At 44.9% G+C, this 20,462-nt stretch overlaps 1 protein-coding gene across 2 annotated transcripts in view; it reads left to right on the top strand.

The window, feature by feature from the left end:
• Nucleotides 1–7,901: 7,901 nt before the first annotated feature.
• The window catches only part of TMOD4 (tropomodulin 4), a 35,742-nt gene continuing 23,181 nt past the window's right edge, over nt 7,902–20,462 (top strand). Inside the window, exon 1 of one of the 2 annotated variants that reach the window (XM_075329686.1) lies at nt 7,902–7,978. The gene's annotated coding sequence lies outside the window, so the exon portion shown is untranslated. Of the gene's footprint in view, nt 7,979–14,408; nt 14,507–20,462 lie in introns of those variants that run through there. The other variant, XM_075329687.1, reaches the window with a different exon arrangement.

Raw genomic sequence — 20,462 nt, 5'->3', positions numbered from 1 at the left:
ATTCCTAAGAAAACTCATGGCTGCATTAGCTCAAAAGGAGGGAGCTTCTACTCAATACTGAGCAAAGGGTATGAATACTGATGACTATGTGATATTTCAGTTAATCTTGTTTAATAAATTTGCAAACATTTCTACACTTCAGGGGTTTTTTTATGTCAAGATAGAGTGCAGAGTGTACATTAATGAGGAAAAAATGAACTTTTTTAAATTTACCAAATGGCTGCAATGAAACAGAGTGAAAAATTTGAAGGGGTCTCAACACGTTCCGTACCCACTGTGTGTGTGTGTGTGTGTATGTGGCTATATATATATATATATATACATATATATAATATATATATATATATCTATACAGTACAGACCAACAAAAGTTTGGACACACCTCATCTCTAGAACACTAGAACAACTGTTAAGAGGGGACTTTATAAAGATATTGGTGGACAAAAGAAAAACGGGTATATGCCGCGCTTAAAAACCACTGAGTTGGAAGTGATATAATATTTCTTTTTTATTTACAGCATTCCTACGCGTTTCAGAGACAACAGACCGTCTCCTTCTTCAGGGAAAAAAGAAATCAACGGTTGATTTCTTTTTTCCCTGAAGAAGGAGACGGTCTGTTGTCTCTGAAACGCGTAGGAATGCTGTAAATAAAAAAGAAATATTATATCACTTCCAACTCAGTGGTTTTTAAGCGCGGCATATACCCGTTTTTCTTTTGTCCACCAATATCTTTATATCGTGCCTACGGGGCCGCTGCTTGAACCACGCGGACACTCACATGCCTTTGAAGGAGTTGTGACTGGCACAACCCCACCAGGTGAGTGTTACTGTACCTTCTCTAACATCATATGTTATATCGGGTAAGACCCTATTGCGCCCTTTTGTCTCCCCATTATTAGTTCAAGAGGGGACTTTGTGCAGCAGGCCTTCATGGTAAAATAGCTGCTAGGAAACCACTGCTAAGGACAGACAACAAGCAGAAGAGACTTGTTTGGGCTAATGAATACAAGGAATGGACATTAGACCAGTGGAAATCTGTGCTTTGGTCTGATGAGTCCAAATTTGAGATCTTTGGATCCAACCACTGTGTCTTTGTAGAAAAGGAGAGCGGATGGACTCTACATGGCTGATTCCCACCGTGAAGCATGGAGGAGGAGGTGTGATGGTGTGGGGGTGCTTTGCTGGTGACACTGTTGGGGATTTATTCAAAATTGAAGGCATACTAAACCAGCATGGCTACAATAGCATGTTGCAGTGGCATGCTATTCCATCCAGTTTGCATTTAGTTGGACCATCATTTATTTTTCAACAGGACAATGACCCCAAACACACCTCCAGGCTGTGTAAGGGCTATTTGACTAAGAAGGAGAGTAATGGGGTGCTACGCCAGATGACCTGGCCTCCACAGTCACCAGACCTGAACCCAATCGAGATGGTTTGATGTGAGCTGGACCGCAGAGTTAAGTCAAAAGGGCCAACAAGTGCTAAGCATCTCTGGGAACTCCTTCAAGACTGTTGGAAGACCATTTCCGGTGACTACCTCTTGAAGCTCATCAAGAGAATGCCAAGAGTGTACAAAGCAGTAATCAAAGCAAAAGGTGGCTACTTTGAAGAACCTAGAATATAAGACATACTTTCAGTTGTTTCACACTTTAAGTATTTCATTCCGCATATTTTAATTCATAGGTTTGATGCCTTCAATGTGAATCTACAATTTTTAGAGTCATGAAAATAAAGAAAACTCTTTGAATGAGAAGGTGTGTCCAAACTTTTAGTACTGTACTGTATATATTTGAAATTAAATTTAGAAAACGTTTTGCACAAATTTACAATTACACAAAAAAAGAGGACATTTTATTTTATTTTTAATTATTACAATTTAATACGATTTTATGTATAACAAACAGCTTTATTTTAATCTATTTTCTTAATGCAATTTCAAGTTTCTAGAGAAAAAGATTTCGAGGCTTAACACTGAGGTAAAAACACTTGAGTTTATTTTTTATTTTATTACTTAGTTTTTGTTTGTTTTTTTTTTTTTTTTATCATAAAGGTTTTTATTGAGTTTTCAGAAAAATACAACTTCTCATACAACAACATCAAGAACAGGAGCATTGAGTAGCAAGAGGTGGAATAGCCTCGAGCCATTATCAGAATATCAATCTGGGACATTAAATACCCCTTACAACAACAACCTGAACATAGGAGCAGGGAGGGAGGGGGGAAAGAGAGGGGGTGGGGGAAGCAGCTCTACAAGACATTCTTAGGCATAATCAATTTATTTATGGTGTAGGTGTCGGTATCTGGGGGAGGGCCGTTGCATAAAGGGAAGTGGCCCACGGGTGCCATTGTTTAAGTCTCACCGTTCTCTTCTCTAGGTTGGGGGCCAAGTTGGTTTCGTATAGCCAGTGTAGGTTGATCCTCTCAATTAGATCTCTTTTTGTAGGGGGGCTCACCGACCTCCACTTGTATGCCACACAGTACCTGCCAGCTATGAGAATGTGAGAAATGATGTTTTTTAAAAGATCCGGGATCCCATCTAAGCCAATGTGTAGCACCGCTAAGGTTGGGTTTGGAGAAAGGCGGAGACTAGTAACCTCATGGATTAGATTGAACACCTCCTGCCAGAAGTTAGATAACTTAGGGCAAAACCACCACATATGACATAAGGTGCCCCTGTGGTTGCAGCCCCTCCAGCACAGTGGTGACACATGTGGGGAAAAAGAAGCCAGTTTAGTAGGGGAGTTGTACCACCTCAGATGAACCTTTTTTAATTGCTCTATATGATTGAGACAAGAAGAGAACTTGTGGATCCATTTTGAGGCCGCGAACCATTCTTGCGGCGGAAGCGGAGAAGCTAGATCTTTTTCCCATTTGAGCATATACGGCAATTGTTTGTCCGGTTGTGGGGAGTTTAGCATATTATGGATATATGAAAGGCCTTTGATTTTGCTATTTTGAAAGAATTTTTTAATTGAGGCGTGGTCAGCTGTCGTGGGAGCCGGGAGATGAGGAGCGGACTGAAGAAAGTGACGTATTTGAAAAAACTGGAATAGACTGTGTCGGGGAAGGTTAAATTTATCACACATTTCTGAGTACGGGAGTAGGACGCCTTCTCTATAGAGATCTGCTAGGGTGATTGGACCTCCACGTGTCCAGGCGGCAAGATTCAAGTTTGGAATGAAGGCTTCTAGCGATCTAAGGGGAATGCTGGGACCTAAAGCATGTGACACTGGCTTGCTCCACAAGGACCAAGCTTTCTTTAGAGCTGCTGTGGTGGGTAGAAGATCGCCGGGGGACGAAGGGGTTAGGAGCAGGGAGTCTATGAATTGTTTAGGGGAGTGGACCTGTGCCCAGGTGTACTCAATCTGTAACCATCTTAAGTCTGAATCATTCCTCCACCAATCTCGAGCCGGTTCCAGGATAGCGGCTCTGTGGTATGTTAGAATATTAGGAATACCCATTCCTCCACCACTTAACGGGGCATGCATGCATCTCAGGGCTATTCTAGGTTTTTTCCCAGCCCATATAAATTTACTCATTAGCGAATGAATTTTGGTGAGATACCGTTGCGGAATTGTTAGGGGCAGGCACCGAAGTAAGTAGATAATTTTTGGGAGGCAGATCATTTTAAAGGTCTGCATTCTCGCCACCCAAGAGAGCGGGAGAAGAGAAAGGCGAGTAAGTTCTCTATCCAGTGAGGTGTGCAGGGTCAGCAGATTTTTCCGGATCACGGAGTGTAGCGGGGCCAGTATAATACCCAGGTAGGGGATACCCTCGTCTTCCCATTTGAAAGGGTAAAGATGAGAAAGAGTGGCTCTAGTTGAGGCGGGCAGGAAGAGCGGAAAAATTAAGGACTTGGTAATATTAAGCTTGTAATACGAGACTTGAGCGAAGGAGGACAGGATCTCCATTACGTGTTTTAGGGACACCTCTACATTAGTGCAGGATAAAATCACATCATCCGCATATAGACTGATCACATGGTTTGTACTCCCCACTCGAATCCCCGAGATCCGAGGGCATTCACGGATAGTCTGCGCCAGAGGCTCTATAGCAAGGGCATAGATGATAGGGGAGAGCGGACACCCCTGGCGTGTCCCATTGGATAATTCAAAACTCCGAGATATAAATCCGGATGCCAGAACTTTGGCGTTAGGGTTAGAGTATAGTGCCATTATGGCGGTAAGTATGGGGCCTTCAAATCCAAACTTGGCCAGTACAGATTTCAGATATCCCCAGTGCACCCTGTCAAACGCCTTCTCTGCGTCCAAGGACAGGAATACACTGGGGATTTTCCTCCCCTCAGCCACCGCAATCAGGTCCAGCATACGTCTCGTCCCATCTTTCGCCTGCCTCCCCGCCACAAACCCCACTTGATCCGGGGAAATCAGTGATGGAAGGACTTTATGTATTCTAGCTGAGATTATTTTGGCGTACAATTTTAAGTCGCAGTTTAGGAGGGATATTGGCCTGAAGTTTCCTGGTGATGTAGGGGGTTTTCCTGGCTTTGGCAGGGTAGTTATAATGGCCTCTAGATTATTTGGTGAAATATCTGCTGTGGCTCGCCAAGAGGAGAAAAGTCTCAGGAGGAAAGGAGACAGGGTTTCAGTGAATTGCCTATAATAGGAGTTAGTGAGGCCGTCTGGGCCTGGAGCTGAATTTCTTTTGGCTGTGATCACCGCCTGGCGAACCTCTTCCAGGGAGAAAGGGGAATTTAGTTGCTCTAGATGTACTGTAGATAACCGAGGAAGATTAATATTGTTTAAGAAGGAATTAATTGCCGATTGGGTAGGCTTTGGGGCAGTGGGGTCATTTTTAAGGTTGTAGAGAGACTGATAAAAATCAGCGAATGCATTGGCTATTTCCGTTGGGTTGCGTATTGTGGCATTAGAACCCGTCACGAGGTATTCAATTTTGTTTTGCATTTCTCGTTTTTTAACCCTCCTGGCTAGTAAGGCACCCGCCCTGTCACCCATCATATAGTACCGCTGTTTGAGGGATCTTAAATTTTTCTCATAGTCTACCATCAGCAATTGGCGGAGCTGTGTTCTTAGTTTCCTGAGTTCGTCAGATGTTGACATGTTTGGGGCAGATTTATTGTGGGCTTCTAAAAGCGCTATGTGGGACAGTAGAGCTTTGGAAGTTGCCTGACGCCTCCTTTTCTCCCTAGTGGCAATTTTGATAAATGTCCCCCTAATAAAGGCCTTGTGTGCAGACCATAGCGTTTCCTCTGTCACCTCCTTGTTGTCATTAAATTTAAAAAACTCTGCAAGGTCGGCCTGCAACTCCTCAGAGATTTGTCTACAGGCCAGGAGGGAGTCATTCATGCGCCACCGGGTAAAAACGGGCATGCGGCTTTGCTCCTGGACTGTCAGGTATATGGGGGCATGGTCCGACCAAGCTATAAGTCCAATTTTTGAATCTGAGCAATCCAAAATAAGTGAGCTTTCAACCAGAAAGTAGTCCAATCTGCTGTATGAGGTGAACCGAGGTGAGAAGAATGTGTAGTCCCTCTCATTTGCATGTTGGTATCTCCATATATCATGGAGATGCCTTTCTGAAATTATTGTGCTCATTTCCTTCCTCTTTACAGCAGTATTGGAGCAATCCAGAGTGCTGGACATTAACATGTTAAAATCCCCGCAGATTATTTGCTTACCCTCTGTAACGGATGAAAGCTTGGAAAGAAACCTCCGCAGAAAGCTGATCTGACCAGAGTTGGGGGCGTAAAGGGTTGCAATAGTATACTTCGATCCATTTATGGAGCAATTAATAATGGCGTATCTACCTTCAGGGTCTAAATGTTGGGAATGTAGTGTGAACGCAACAGTATTTTTTACACAAATGAATACTCCAGCCTTTTTTTTTTTCCCACAAGCCAGCAGTATGAAAGGAAATTTAGCATTATTTAACCTGTGCGAGTCCCCCTGGAGGAGATGAGACTCTTGACCACAAATCACGTCACATTTGGATTTAACCACTTCCCGCCAAAACATGGATCTCTTGGCCGGCGAGTTCAGGCCCCTAACATTTATAGACATACAGTTCAGTACCATTGTACATGAAAAAAAGTCTCTTGCCTAGAGCTGATGGGGGAGAAAGGAAGGTTAGGCAGGAAAGAGGTAACACTGACAACATTAACATCACTAACATTACTGATGTAGGGAGCATCAGTCCACATAGAAAAAAGCCCAAAAAGGGGGCCTGCGGTATGGTGGAAATGTACCGCCATGGGGGCTCAGGGTCCTGGTTGAACAGAACCAGCGGACCTTAAAAGTAGCAACTAAGTCTCAGCCGCGACTCAGACATATCACATAACTCACGCGACGGACCAATCTTCATTCACTTTATCCCTTTGGGATGATCCTGTGGCTCTTGGAGATCTGGCCGGGAGATTTGCCATGTTCCATGAGGATAGGAGCTTTGCCAACTGTTGTGGGGAATGGCAGACGTGGGTGTTTCCTGCACGGAAAAGCAGGATCTTTACAGGGAAACCCCATCTATAGGATATAGCTTCATCCCTGAGAATTTTGGTATAAGGGGCAAATTCCCTCCTTTTTGCCAGGGTTCCTGCAGACAGATCCGGAAAAATGGACAGGTGCCGGAATTGCTCAGACAGAGGCGGCCTCCTTCTCAGGGCTTGCAGCAGGGCTTCTTTGGTCTTGTAAAAGTGCAGGCGAGCCAAAGTGTCCCGGGGGGCATCAGCACTGAGGGATTTAGGCTTAGGGACTCTGTGTATTCTGTCCACCAGGAAATCAGTTGCAGACAGGTCTGGGAGCAGCTCCTGCAGCAAGGAGCCTAGAAAGCTCTGCAGCCCCTTGTCTGGTATGGCCTCTGGAATTCCTCTGATTCTTATGTTGTTTCTGCGGGACCTGTCCTCTAAATCCAAGACCTTGGTATGGAGCTTTTGCACTTGTTCCTCCAGTGCTGCATTAGCATCAATGAGGCTATTGTGTGACTTTGTCAGCTCCTGCATTTTAGTTTCAATGTGTGCTGTGCGACTGCCTATGGCAGTGATATCTCCCCTCAGCTCAGCCACCATATCTTTCCAATCCTGCTGCAGTGATGAGCGGAGGGCACTGAGCAGTTTCTGCATGGTACCTTTGGTAAGCGGTATATCTGCAGCGTCTGTGTCCAAGTCTGGGCCTGCTGTGGATCCCCTCCTGGATGAGCGTGAGGAAGCTGTGGAGGAGGATGCTGCTGCCATTTTCCCTCGTCCCGTGCTGGAGAAGAAGTCTGTAACTTTCGCCGGGGACGGCTTCTTCTGGGACTTTCCCCTTGGCATGCCACGTTCCTGGGTACCTCCGCAGCACTTTCCCCCCGTGTGCAGAGAGATTGGTGCCACTGGTGAGCCGCAGTGAGCCGGTTAGGAGTCGAGGTGGCTGGAGCTCAGCAGCTAGGTGACCGGTGCCATTAGCAAGCAGGCCACGCCTCTTTGTTTGTTTTTTTCAAAAATAAAATTCAAGGTTTTCATTTTTTAAATCAATTTAATCATTTTTCTTTTGTAATTTATTTTTATTTTAAATAGTATAATTTAATATTATTAATATCGTTTTGAGCAAAAAAAAAAAAAAAAAAAAAAAAAAAAGCCATATTAGATTTTCTTTTTGTATTTTACTATTTATTCTCATTTTAATTATTCTATTATTAATCACTTAATTTTCCCTAAATTGATATAAGAAAATAACTTTTTTAGCAAAATGTATGTAAAGTTTTGTTATTTAATGCAAAATTCTTAAACTTTATTTTTTAAACAATGCACCATGATAAAGCTTTTTATTTATTTTTTTTATTTTTTATTAATAGGGTATGTTGGGTGCAGATACCAGTAATCCCCCACTAGGTGTCTACAGGGGCCCATGAAAATTTGGATGCCAGCTGCAGCCTAATGACAGCAGGGTCACACCCCTTCCCAAACTATCCCCTTTTGAGGCTTCATTAGACCCCCTGACACAGCAGGCAGGATAGTCACAAGGTAAGCGTGCTCAGAGTCTAGGATCCCAAATTTTTGTAGTGTTTTTTTTTTTCTTTCTTTTTTTTTTATATTTGAGAGTAAATAACGCCCTTTAGTTCCATGTTGTTAAAAACTTTTATTGTTTTGTAATCTTTTTAAGTTGTGTAATTTGGTAAAAGTGTTTGTGTCATTTTTATTTTGGAATTTGCGCGTATGGTGACATTAAATGAGAAAGTATTGGTCGGCTAATGGTAATGCTATGTAGGGGGAGTTTGGTGCCATAAAAACCCTGCATTTTTAGGGGCCTGTAACAGCTCCGCACCATATTTGACAAAACCACAGCTGGGACTGATATTACCGGACCAAAGAGCCCACATTTCACCTTCCTCATACGTTAGCTATATTTTCCATTTTTATTTTATTAAAATATTTTTCTTTATGTTTATATTCCTTCCTACTTTTTTTAATCTTAAAATCCATATATCTATTATATGTGTGTGTATATATATGTATATGTGCAGTGTGTTTGTGTAGTGTGTACATATTTATATGGGGGGTGTATATAGTGTACATATGTGTGAGGTGTGTACAGTATGTGTGTGGCGTGTATGTAGTATATATATGTCTGTGTGTGGCGTGTATGTAGTATATATATGTATCTGTGTGTGTACAGTGTATGTATGTGTGTGTGTGTCTGCGTGAATATGTACTGTGTGTATATATGCTGGTGTAAATCCCAGTGTGCGATGCCATCTTTACAGTACAAATATATACTGATGTGTGTGTGTGTGTGTGTGTGTGTGTATATATATATATATATATATATATATATATATATATTTGTACTGTAAAGAAGGCATCGCACACTGGGATTTACACCATACAGGGAGCATTTGAATAACAACAAGTCCCAATACATATACATACATACATACACACATATACGTTTGTGTATATATTATACACACATACACACGCATAGGGACTTGTAGTTCTATAAATGCTCCCTGTATTATATGGTGTAAATCCCAGTGTGCGGCGCCATCTTTACAGTACAAATCCCTATGGTGCAGGCACTTGGCTCCCAATGCAGCTGCTGTGTTGTCTTACAGATTTAAGGGCCTTGCTCGGGAGGAATATTTTTAACAAGAGCCCCCCCTCGGGTGTAGGACGCAGACAGGTGGTTATATATGTTAGTAATGTGGGGCAGATCCCCTCCATTTATCACTACTGTGTTTTGTTCCCTGTAGCAACCAATGAGAGCTGTGCTTTTATTCTTAAAAAGGCCCTGGTAAAATGAAAGCTGTTCTGTGATTGGTTGCTACGGACACTGTTTTTCTTTTAGACAGTAAAAACCTGTCTTTACCCGTAGCAACCAATCAGATCTCCGCTTTCATTATTTCAACTGCCTTGGTAAAGTGAAAGCTGTGGTGTGATGGGTTAGCTTATCTGTTCCTATATACGGTATATCAGGTGTATTTTTTCAGAATTTGGGCTGTTGCTAAGGAATCTTGCCCAGGCCTGTTACTTAAATGGGGCCATGGCAATACCAGTGCTTGCTTTCAGTGAATGAAAGAAGTTAATAAAAACTGAGGCTTTGTCACAGTGTTGTCCAGACTGCCATGTTTTATCTGCACCAACACATTGTGACAAACCAAGACAGGCAGATTTGAGGCTGGGGGGGTTTCTGCCACTTTATGCCTCCTTGTGCCCTGTTGACCAAGACGTTCAAAGGGTTAATATTTCAGGGTGACATCTATGGACGCAGCGGTGCAAATGGAAATGGATAATCTCCTGCTCCGGACAGCACGTCCCGGGTAATTCATCCCCGTGTCTGTCCTCCAGACCGGACTGATAAATGGCGGCATCCTCAGTGCTTCAGCCGACAGTATCACACAAAATGGGATTAGATACACAGCTCAGCAGACAGTATCACACAAAATGGGATTAGATACACAGCTCAGCAGACAGTATCACACAGGATAGGATTAGATACACGGCTCAGCAGACAGTATCACACAGGAGAGGATTAGATACACAGCTCAGCAAACAGTATCACACAGGATAGGATTAGATACACGGCTCAGCAGACAGTATCACACAGGATAGGATTAGATACACAGCTCAGCAGACAGTATCACACAGGATAGGATTAGATACACGGCTCAGCAGACAGTATCACACGAGAGGATTAGATACACAGCTCAGCAGACAGTATCACACAGGATAGGATTAGATACACAGCTCAGCAGACAGTATCACACAGGATAGGATTAGATACACGGCTAAGCAGACAGTATCACACAGGATAGGATTAGATACACAGCTCAGCAGACAGTATCACACAGGATAGGATTAGATACACGGCTCAGCAGACAGTATCACACAGGAGAGGATTAGATACACGGCTCAGCAGACAGTATCACACAGGATAGGATTAGATACACAGCTCAGCAGACAGTATCACATAGAATGGTATTAGTTACACAGCTCAGCAGACAGTATCACACAGGATAGGATTAGATACACGGCTCAGCAGACAGTATCACACAGGAGAGGATTAGATACACAGCTCAGCAGACAGTATCACACAGAATGGTATTAGTTACACAGCTCAGCAGACAGTATCACACAGGATAGGATTAGATACACAGCTCAGCAGACAGTATCACACAGGATAGGATTAGATACACAGCTCAGCAGACTGTATCACACAGGATAGGATTAGATACACAGCTCAGCAGACAGTATCACACAGGATAGGATTAGATACACGGCTCAGCAGACAGTATCACACAGGATAGGATTAGATACACAGCTTAGTAGACAGTATCACACAGGATAGGATTAGATACACAGCTCAGCAGATAGTATCACACAGGATAGCATTAGGTACCTGGTATATAACATGATTGCAGTGAGTACATTAGTTGCCCCACAGCCAGGTATCTATGAATACGCCGGGTCGGGGGCACTTGCCGGATTTCGGCCGTCCTCTCGCTATAGGGGTTGGGGGTAATATGAGTGACAGGTGCTGCTATGGCTGTCGATCCTTTTCTCTGTTCATTCTTTCTCCATCTTGCACCTTGTGTGTTGTAAATTCACAAACCGGCCACCACCCACAAGGTCAAGCTGGGGGCAATCCCTAAAATATCCCACTCCCCACTGATCAGGGACAGTAATAACTGATGCCTCCCTTAGGGGCCACAAAGCGCAGGCCCTGGGATTTCCACAGCTTAGTGGAGAGGATATAGTAGATGGTGGTACGGCTTATTACAATCCTGCTCCTGCTGTTAGGGAGTCCCACTGCCATGTAAAGGGGTACGTGTCACAGCTATATCATTCCAAGACCCAAAGATTCCCAGCACAGCATTGTCCCATCACGCTGCCCCTGCCAGCTAGTCTTCTCATAGGGCAACCTGGTGCCAACCCTGACGGTATGGAGAGCAGAAGGATAGGGCAGTATTTACTGACATGTCAAGCCTCCTATTTTATAGGAAGATAAGCTGCTGTCAGATGAGTCTCGTTTGTTCAGCCAGCAACTAATTTATGTGTTTGGGATCCTTTACACTTGCCTATTTTTCCTGCTTCCCACACACCTACTTCAAGAACTGAGGTACTACTGCACAGTACCACTTCTATATATTGGGTGTAATTCTCAGTGTCTTATTCTGTGTACCGTATATAGACTATACAGCACCACTTCTCCTGTCCTGTATACTGGGTGTAATCCTCAGCACCTGTATTATGCTGTATATATACACTGCACAGTACCACTTCTCCTGTCCTGTATACTGGGTGTAATTCTCAGTATCTGTATTATTCTGTATATATATACTGCACAGTACCACTTCTCCTGTCCTGTATACTGTGTGTAATTCTCAGTATCTGTATTATTCTGTGTATATACACTGCACAGTACCACTTCTCCTGTCCTGTATACTGTGTGTAATTCTCAGTATCTGTATTATTCTGTGTATATATACACTGCACAGTACCATTCTCCTGTCTTGTATACTGTGTGTAATTCTCAGTATCTGTATTATTCTGTATATATACACTGCACAGTACCACTTCTCCTGTCCTGTATACTGTGTGTAATTCTCAGTATCTGTATTATTCTGTGTATATACACTGCACAGTACCACTTCTCCTGTCCTGTATACTGGGTATAATTCTCAGTACATGTATTATTCTGTATATACAGTACTGGCCAAAAGTATTGGCACCCCTGCAATTCTGTCAGATAATACTCAGTTTCTTCTTGAAAATGATTGCAATCACAAATTCTGTGCTATTATTATCTTCATTTAATTTGTCTTCAATGAAAAAAAATAAAAAAATTGTCATAAAGCTAAATTGGATATAATTCCACACCAAATATAAAAAAGGGGTGGACAAAAGTATTGGCACTGTTTTAAAAATCATGTGATGCTTCTCTAATTTGTGTAATTAACAGCACCTGTAACTTACCTGTGGCACCTAACAGGTGTTGGCAATAACTAAATCACACTTGCAGCCAGGTGACATGGATTAAAGTTGACTCAACCTCTGTCCTGTGTCCTTGTGTGTACCACATTGAGCATGGAGAAAAGAAAGAAGACCAAAGAACTGTCTGAGGACTTGAGAATGCAAATTGTGGGGAAGCATGAGCAATCTCAAGGCTACAAGTCCATCTCTAAAGACCTGACAGGTTCCTGTGTCTACAGTGCGCAGTGTCATCATAAAGTTTAAAGCCCATGGCACTGTGGCTAACCTCCCTAGATGTGGAAGGAAAAGAAAAATTGACGAGAGATTTCAACGCAAGATTGTGCGGATGGTGGATAAAGAACCTCGACTAACATCCAAACAAGTTCAAGCTGCCCTGCAGTCCGAGGATACAACAGTGTCGCCCGTACTATCAGTCGGCGTCTGAATGAAAAGGGACTGTATAGTAGGATACCCAGGAAGACCCCACTTCTTACCCCGAGATATAAAAAAGCCAGGCTGGAGTTTGCCAAAACTTACCTGAGAAAGCCTAAAACGTTTTGGAAGAATGTTCTCTGGTCAGATGAGACAAAAGTAGAGCTTTTTGGGAAAAGCCATCAACATAGTTTACAGGAAAAAAAAGAGGCATTCAAAGAAAAGAACACGGTCCCTACAGTCAAACATGGCGGAGGTTCCCTGATGTTTTGGGGTTGCTTTGCTGCCTCTGGCACTGGACTACTTGACCGTGTGCATGGCATTATGAAGTCTGAAGACTACCAACAAAGTTTGCAGCATAATGTAGGGCCCAGTGTGAGAAAGCTGGGTCTCCCTCAGAGGTCATGGGTCTTCCAGCAGGACAATGACCCAAAACACACTTCAAAAAGCACTAGAAAATAGTTTGATAGAAAGCACTGGAGACTACTAAAGTGGCCAGCAATGAGTCCAGACCTGAATCCCATAGAACACCTGTGGAGAGATCTCAAAATGGCAGTTTGGAGAAGGCACCCTTCAAATCTCAGGGACCTGGAGCAGTTTGCCAAAGAAGAATGGTCTAAAATTCCAGCAGAGCATTGTAAGAAACTCATTGATGGTTACCAGAAGCGGTTGTTCGCAGTTATTTTGTCTAAAGGTTGTGCAACCAAATCTTAGGGTGCCAATACTTTTGTCTGGCCCATTTTTGGAGTTTTGTGTGAAATGATCAATGATTTGATTTTTTTTTTCATTCTCTTTTGTGTTTTTTCATTGCAAGCAAAATAAATGAAGATAATACCAAAGAATTTGTGATTGCAATCATTTTCAAGAAGAAACTGAGTATTATCTGACAGAATTGCAGGGGTGCCAATACTTTTGGCCAGCACTGTATACACTGCACAGTACCACTTCTCTTGTCCTGTATACAGGGTGTAATTCTCAGTATCTGTATTATTCTGTATATATACACTGCACAGTACCACTTCTCCTGTCCTGTATACTGGGTGTAATCCTCAGTATCTGTATTATTCTGTATATATACACTGCACAGTACCACTTCTCTTGTCCTGTATACAGGGTGTAATTATCAGTATCTGTATTATTCTGTATATATACACTGCACAGTACCACTTCTCCTGTCCTGTATACTGGGTGTAATTATCAGTATCTGTATTATTCTGTATATATACACTGCACAGTACCACTTCTCCTGTCCTGTATACAGGGTGTAATTCTCAGTATCTGTATTATTCTGTATATATACACTGCACAGTACCACTTCTCCTGTCCTGTATACTGGGTGTAATTCTCAGTACCTGTATTATTCTTTATATATACACTGCACAGTACCACTTCTCCTATATTCTGGGTGTAGTGTATGTTGTGTGTATCAGTCTCGGCCTCTGGCAGTTTAGATGACTATCTCCCATGCTTTTGGTGGCCCCAGCTGAGTCAGTGTCCTGCCTAGAGCAGATTAACTCTTTGTCGGCTGCAGGCGGACGCAGTTCAGTGACAGAGATGTCTCTCCTTGGAACTTTGCAGATTTTTGGGATTAATAAGATCTTCCTCTGAGAACTCTGCATGTGTGCCCCCTGGTGTGTATACGAGGCGGTATGTATTCTAGTCTAGGTTTTAGCAGACTGGTGGCCATTCAAGGTTGTTCTTTCTTCCATTTCAATTTGGATCGTGAACCATATGCCCTCAGGAGTGCTGGATTTTTAACTCTTTTTGGATACTTTCTAATATTATACACTACATGCTGCTTTTATTAATGTACTGTGTGGCAGTACTCTATGGTGTTATACACTGTATTCCGGTATGGCGATATTCTCTCTTTAGTGTTATGAACTGTTATTCTGTGTATTGGGTTATGACTGTACGTTGATATGATTTATGCACTGAATGGCTGTATTCTCTGTATGCTGTGGGTGCCCTCTTGAATAGATTCCTCTTCATTATTATGGCATTGCCGGACGTCGGCTGCTTCCTCCCTGGATTATAGAAATTTAATGGCAGCGAAACTAAAATGAAGAGCATTTTGGACAGTAGATAACTGACACCGTGCCTCCGCCGGGTGTAGTGACTCTGGCATAATAACATGGGGCAACTTGATAAGATGGGGCGTAGGTTCACGTAGCAGCCATAACTCTGTGTACAACGTAAAAATCATTAACCGGTCGGCTCCAGGATTTATCCTTTAGTGGAAGGATCGTAAAGAATTGGAGTAGAAATAGAGGCATCTGAGCAGTGGCGTAACTAGAGTTTGAGGGGCCCCGGTGTACAGTTTGGACCTGGAGACCCCCCCCCAACCGTACACCGACACTGGGAGTACAGGATAATGACGCCGACACTCAGGGTACGGGATAGTGACGCTGACACTTGGCTCTTTCCCTCAGCACCTAGGTTTCCCATGATCTGAAATCCTTCTATCAGCAACCCAGCTTTCCTATTTTCTGAAATCCATCTTGTCATCAGCACACACATTCCCGCAGCTTTCCCATGCTCTGATATACATCTTTCCCTCTGCACTCAACTTTCCCATGGTATCAGAGCATGGGAAAGCTGGGTGCTGAGGGAAAGCTGTATAGTGGAGCATGGGAAAGCTGGGTGCTGAGAGAAAGAGCCTCTTTCCCTCAGCACAAAACTTTCCCATCCCATGCTTTATCTTTGTCCTCCCTCATATATAGCTCTCCAAATACAATAATGGCCCCCACATAGCCTTCCATATAGTATAATGGGTCCCAAATAAACCTTCATATATTAGAATGCACCTCCCATAGTCCTCCATGTATTATATATAAATACACTTCACATAGTCTTCCATATACGGTAGTATAGTGTAGAGCAGGGGTGGGGAACCTTTTTTCTGCCAGGGGCCATTTAGAAATTTCTACCAACCTTCGGGGGCCGCACAAAATGATCAACTTGAAAATTACCCTCATATATTTGGTCAAACAATTAACTGTGGCGGCTGGAGCTTGTACTCTTTGGTTCAGCTGTAATATTAGGTGATATTGATCTTTTTGCTTTTCACAACTGCTTTTCCAGGTTTGCGTTGGCTGGGACTGCTGTATATACATCACAGAGGAGGGTTGGGAGGAATACAGATCACTGGGGAGGCTGGGGGCATAGACATCACTGGGGGGTACATACATCACTGGGGGATACATACATCATTGATGGGGAGCACAAACATAGCTGGGGGGGCATAAACATTGCTGGGGAGGGCTGGGAGGAATATACATCACTAGGGAAGCAGCAGGGCATAGACGTCACTGGGGATACATACATCACTGGGCAGCACAGACTTCACTGGGGGTATATACACATCACTGGGTTACACAGACATAGCTGGGGGGCACAAACATTGCTGGCGTTATATAAATAGCCGGGGGCAAACAGCCCTGGGGGATGCCGGAGGGACACAGACAGCCCTGGGGGCACAGAGAATGATGGGAGAGGCTGGATGCACAGACAAACCTGGAGGACGCTGGGGGCACAGATGGCACAGAGAAGGATGGGAGAGGCTGAAGGCACAGACAGAACTGGGAGAGGCTCGGGGCACAGAGATCACTGGGGAGACTGGGGGGGGCACAGATCACTAGGGAGGGGCACAGATCACTGGGAAGACTGGGGGGGCACAGATCACTGGGGAGACTGGGGGGGCACAGATCACTGGGGAGACTGGGGGGGCACAGATCACTGGGGAGACTGGGGGGGGCACAGATCACTGGGGAGACTGGGGGGGGGGGGGCACAGATCACTGGGGAGACTGGGGGGGGCACAGATCACTGGGGAGACTGGGGGGGGGGACAGATCACTGGGGAGACGGGGGGGGCACAGATTACTTTGGAGACTGGGGGGGGGCACAGATCACTGGGGAGACTGGGGGGGGCACAGATCACTGGGGAGACTGGGGGGGCACAGATCACTTTGGAGACGGGGGGGCATAGATCACTGGGGAGACTGGGGGGGCACAGATCACTGGGGAGACTGGGGGGGCACAGATCACTGGGGAGACTGGGGGGGGGGCACAGGTCACTGGGGAGACTGGGGGGGGCACAGATCACTGGGGAGACTGGGGGGGCACAGATCACTGGGAAGACTGGGGGGGGCACAGATCACTGGGGAGACTAGGGGTGCACAGATCACTGGGGAGACGGGGGGGCACAGATCACTAGGGGGGCATAGATCACTGGGGAGACTGGGGGGGCACAGATCACTGGGGAGACTGGGGGGGCACAGATCACTGGGGAGACTGGGGGGGGCACAGGTCACTGGGGAGACTGGGGGGGGCACAGATCACTGGGGAGACTGGGGGGGCACAGATCACTGGGAAGACTGGGGGGGGCACAGATCACTGGGGAGACTAGGGGTGCACAGATCACTGGGGAGACGGGGGTGCACAGATCACTAGGGGGGCATAGATCACTGGGGAGACTGGGGGGGGCACAGAACACTGGGGGGGCACAGATCACTGGGGAGACTGGGGGGGGCACAGATCACTGGGGAGACTGGGAGGGAGGCACAGAACATTGGGGGGGCACAGATCACTGGGGAGAAAGAGGGGCACAGAGTACTGGAGGTACATAGCGCTGGGGGCACAGGCAGACCCGGATGAGCTAGGAGGTAGTTAGAGAACTGGGGGAGGCTGGGATCATTGAGCGCTGGAGGTGGCTGCAGGCACGGAGAGCTCTGCCGCCGGGCACAGAGACCAGCAGCCGCCGCCGGGCACAGAGAGGAGCAGCCGCCTTCGCCGCTGGGCAAAGGGAGCCGCCGGGCACAGAGCGGAGCAGCCACCGCCGGGCACAGGTAGCCGCCGGGCACAGGTAGCCGCCGGGCACGGAGCCGCCGCAAACCGCCGGGCACAGGGAGCCGCCGCAAACCGCCGGGCACGGGGAGCCGCCGCCGCAAACCGCCGGGCACAGGAAGCCGCCGCCGCTGGGCACAGAGCGCTGCCTGGCACAGTAAGACCTGGGGGATGATTGGCTGTCAATCTTCTCCTTTTGATTTTAGCGCTCCTCACGCCGACCCCACCTACAAAGTACGTCCTCACGTAGGCAGTGCCAGCGTGGGGACGTAGTCTTTCAGGTATAGGAAATGCAGCGTTCAGCATTGAACGCGCTGTGTGGGGTTTTAAAGGTCCAGCAGCCAGTAAGATGCAGCTGCCGCCCCAGCACTGCAGTCCCCGGGAATCAGCCCGGGGGCCGTAGAAAAAGTCGTCGCGGGCCGCTTACGGCCCGCGGGCCGGAGGTTCCCCACCCCTGGTGTAGAGCATAGTCCTCCATATAATATAATGCACATCCCATAGTCCTCCATAAAATATAATACACATCTCATAGTCCTCCATATAATATAATACACATTCCACAGTCCTCCATTTAAGACAATTCACATCCCATAATCCTCAATATAGTATAATGCACACTCCATAATCCTGTAAATCCTATTACATCTGGTACATTATACAGTTAGGTCCAGAAATATTTGGACAGTGACACAAGTTTTGTTATTTTAGCTGTTTACAAAAACATGTTCAGAAATACAATTATATATATAATATGGGCTGAAAGTGCACACTCCCAGCTGCAATATGAGAGTTTTCACATCCAAATCGGAGAAAGGGTTTAGGAATCATAGCTCTGTAATGCATAGCCTCCTCTTTTTCAAGGGACCAAAAGTAATTGGACAAGGGACTCTAAGGGCTGCAATTAACTCTGAAGGCATCTCCCTCGTTAACCTGTAATCAATGAAGTAGTTAAAAGGTCTGGGGTTGATTACAGGTGTGTGGTTTTGCATTTGGAAGCTGTTGCTGTGACCAGACAACATGCGGTCTAAGGAACTCTCAATTGAGGTGAAGCAGAACATCCTGAGGCTGAAAAAAAATAAAAAATCCATCAGAGAGATAGCAGACATGCTTGGAGTAGCAAAATCAACAGTCGGGTACATTCTGAGAAAAAAGGAATTGACTGGTGAGCTTGGGAACTCAAAAAGGCCTGGGCGTCCACGGATGACAACAGTGGTGGATGATCGCCGCATACTTTCTTTGGTGAAGAAGAACCCGTTCACAACATCAACTGAAGTCCAGAACACTCTCAGTGAAGTAGGTGTATCTGTCTCTAAGTCAACAGTAAAGAGAAGACTCCATAAAAGTAAATACAAAGGGTTCACATCTAGATGCAAACCATTCATCAATTCCAAAAATAGACAGGCCAGAGTTAAATTTGCTGAAAAACACCTCATGAAGCCAGCTCAGTTCTGGAAAAGTATTCTATGGACAGATGAGACAAAGATCAACCTGTACCAGAATGATGGGAAGAAAAAAGTTTGGAGAAGAAAGGGAACGGCACATGATCCAAGGCACACCACATCCTCTGTAAAACATGGTGGAGGCAACGTGATGGCATGGGCATGCATGGCTTTCAATGGCACTGGGTCACTTGTGTTTATTGATGACATAACAGCAGACAAGAGTAGCCGGATGAATTCTGAAGTGTACCGGGATATACTTTCAGCCCAGATTCAGCCAAATGCCGCAAAGTTGATCGGACGGCGCTTCATAGTACAGATGGACAATGACCCCAAGCATACAGCCAAAGCTACCCAGGAGTTCATGAGTGCAAAAAAGTGGAACATTCTGCAATGGCCAAGTCAATCACCAGATCTTAACCCAATTGAGCATGCATTTCACTTGCTCAAATCCAGACTTAAGACGGAAAGACCCACAAACAAGCAAGACCCGAAGGCTGCGGCTGTAAAGGCCTGGCAAAGCATCAAGAAGTAGGAAACCCAGCGTTTGGTGATGTCCATGGGTTCCAGACTTAAGGCAGTGATTGCCTCCAAAGGATTCGCAACAAAATATTGAAAATAAAAAAATTTTTTTTGGGTTTGGTTTATTTGTCCAATTACTTTTGACCTCCTAAAATGTGGAGTGTTTGTAAAGAAATGTGTACAATTCCTACAATTTCTATCAGATATTTTTGTTCAAACCTTCAAATTAAACGTTACAATCTGCACTTGAATTCTGTTGTAGAGGTTTCATTTCAAATCCAATGTGGTGGCATGCAGAGCCCAATTCGCGAAAATTGTGTCACTGTCCAAATATTTCTGGACCTAACTGTATATACCAGCATGGGGGATATTATACAGTGCCTTGCGAAAGTATTCGGCTCCCTTGAATTTTTCAACCTTTTCCCACATTTCAGGCTTCAAACATAAAGATAAAAATGTAAATGTTCTGGTGAAGAATCAACCACAAGTGGGACACAATTGTAAAGTTGAATGAAATTTATTGCTTAATTTAAACTTTTTAAAAAAATAACTGAAAATTGTGGCGTGAAATATTATTCGTCCCCTTTAAGTTAATACTTTGTAGCGCCACCTTTTGCTGCGATTACAGCTGCAAGTCTCTTGGGGTATGTGTCTATCAGTTTTGCACATCGAGAGACTGCAATTCTTGCCCATTCTTCCTTTGCAAACAGCTGGAGCTGAGTGAGGTTGGATGGAGAGCGTTTGTGAACAGCAGTTTTCAGCTTTTTCCACAGATTCTCGATTGGATTCAGGTCTG

This window comes from Anomaloglossus baeobatrachus, chromosome 12 (assembly GCF_048569485.1).
Source record: "Anomaloglossus baeobatrachus isolate aAnoBae1 chromosome 12, aAnoBae1.hap1, whole genome shotgun sequence".
Classification (NCBI taxonomy): domain Eukaryota; kingdom Metazoa; phylum Chordata; class Amphibia; order Anura; family Aromobatidae; genus Anomaloglossus; species Anomaloglossus baeobatrachus.
Note: the sequence above shows the minus strand (reverse complement) of the source record. Positions and strands in the feature narration are given on the sequence as shown.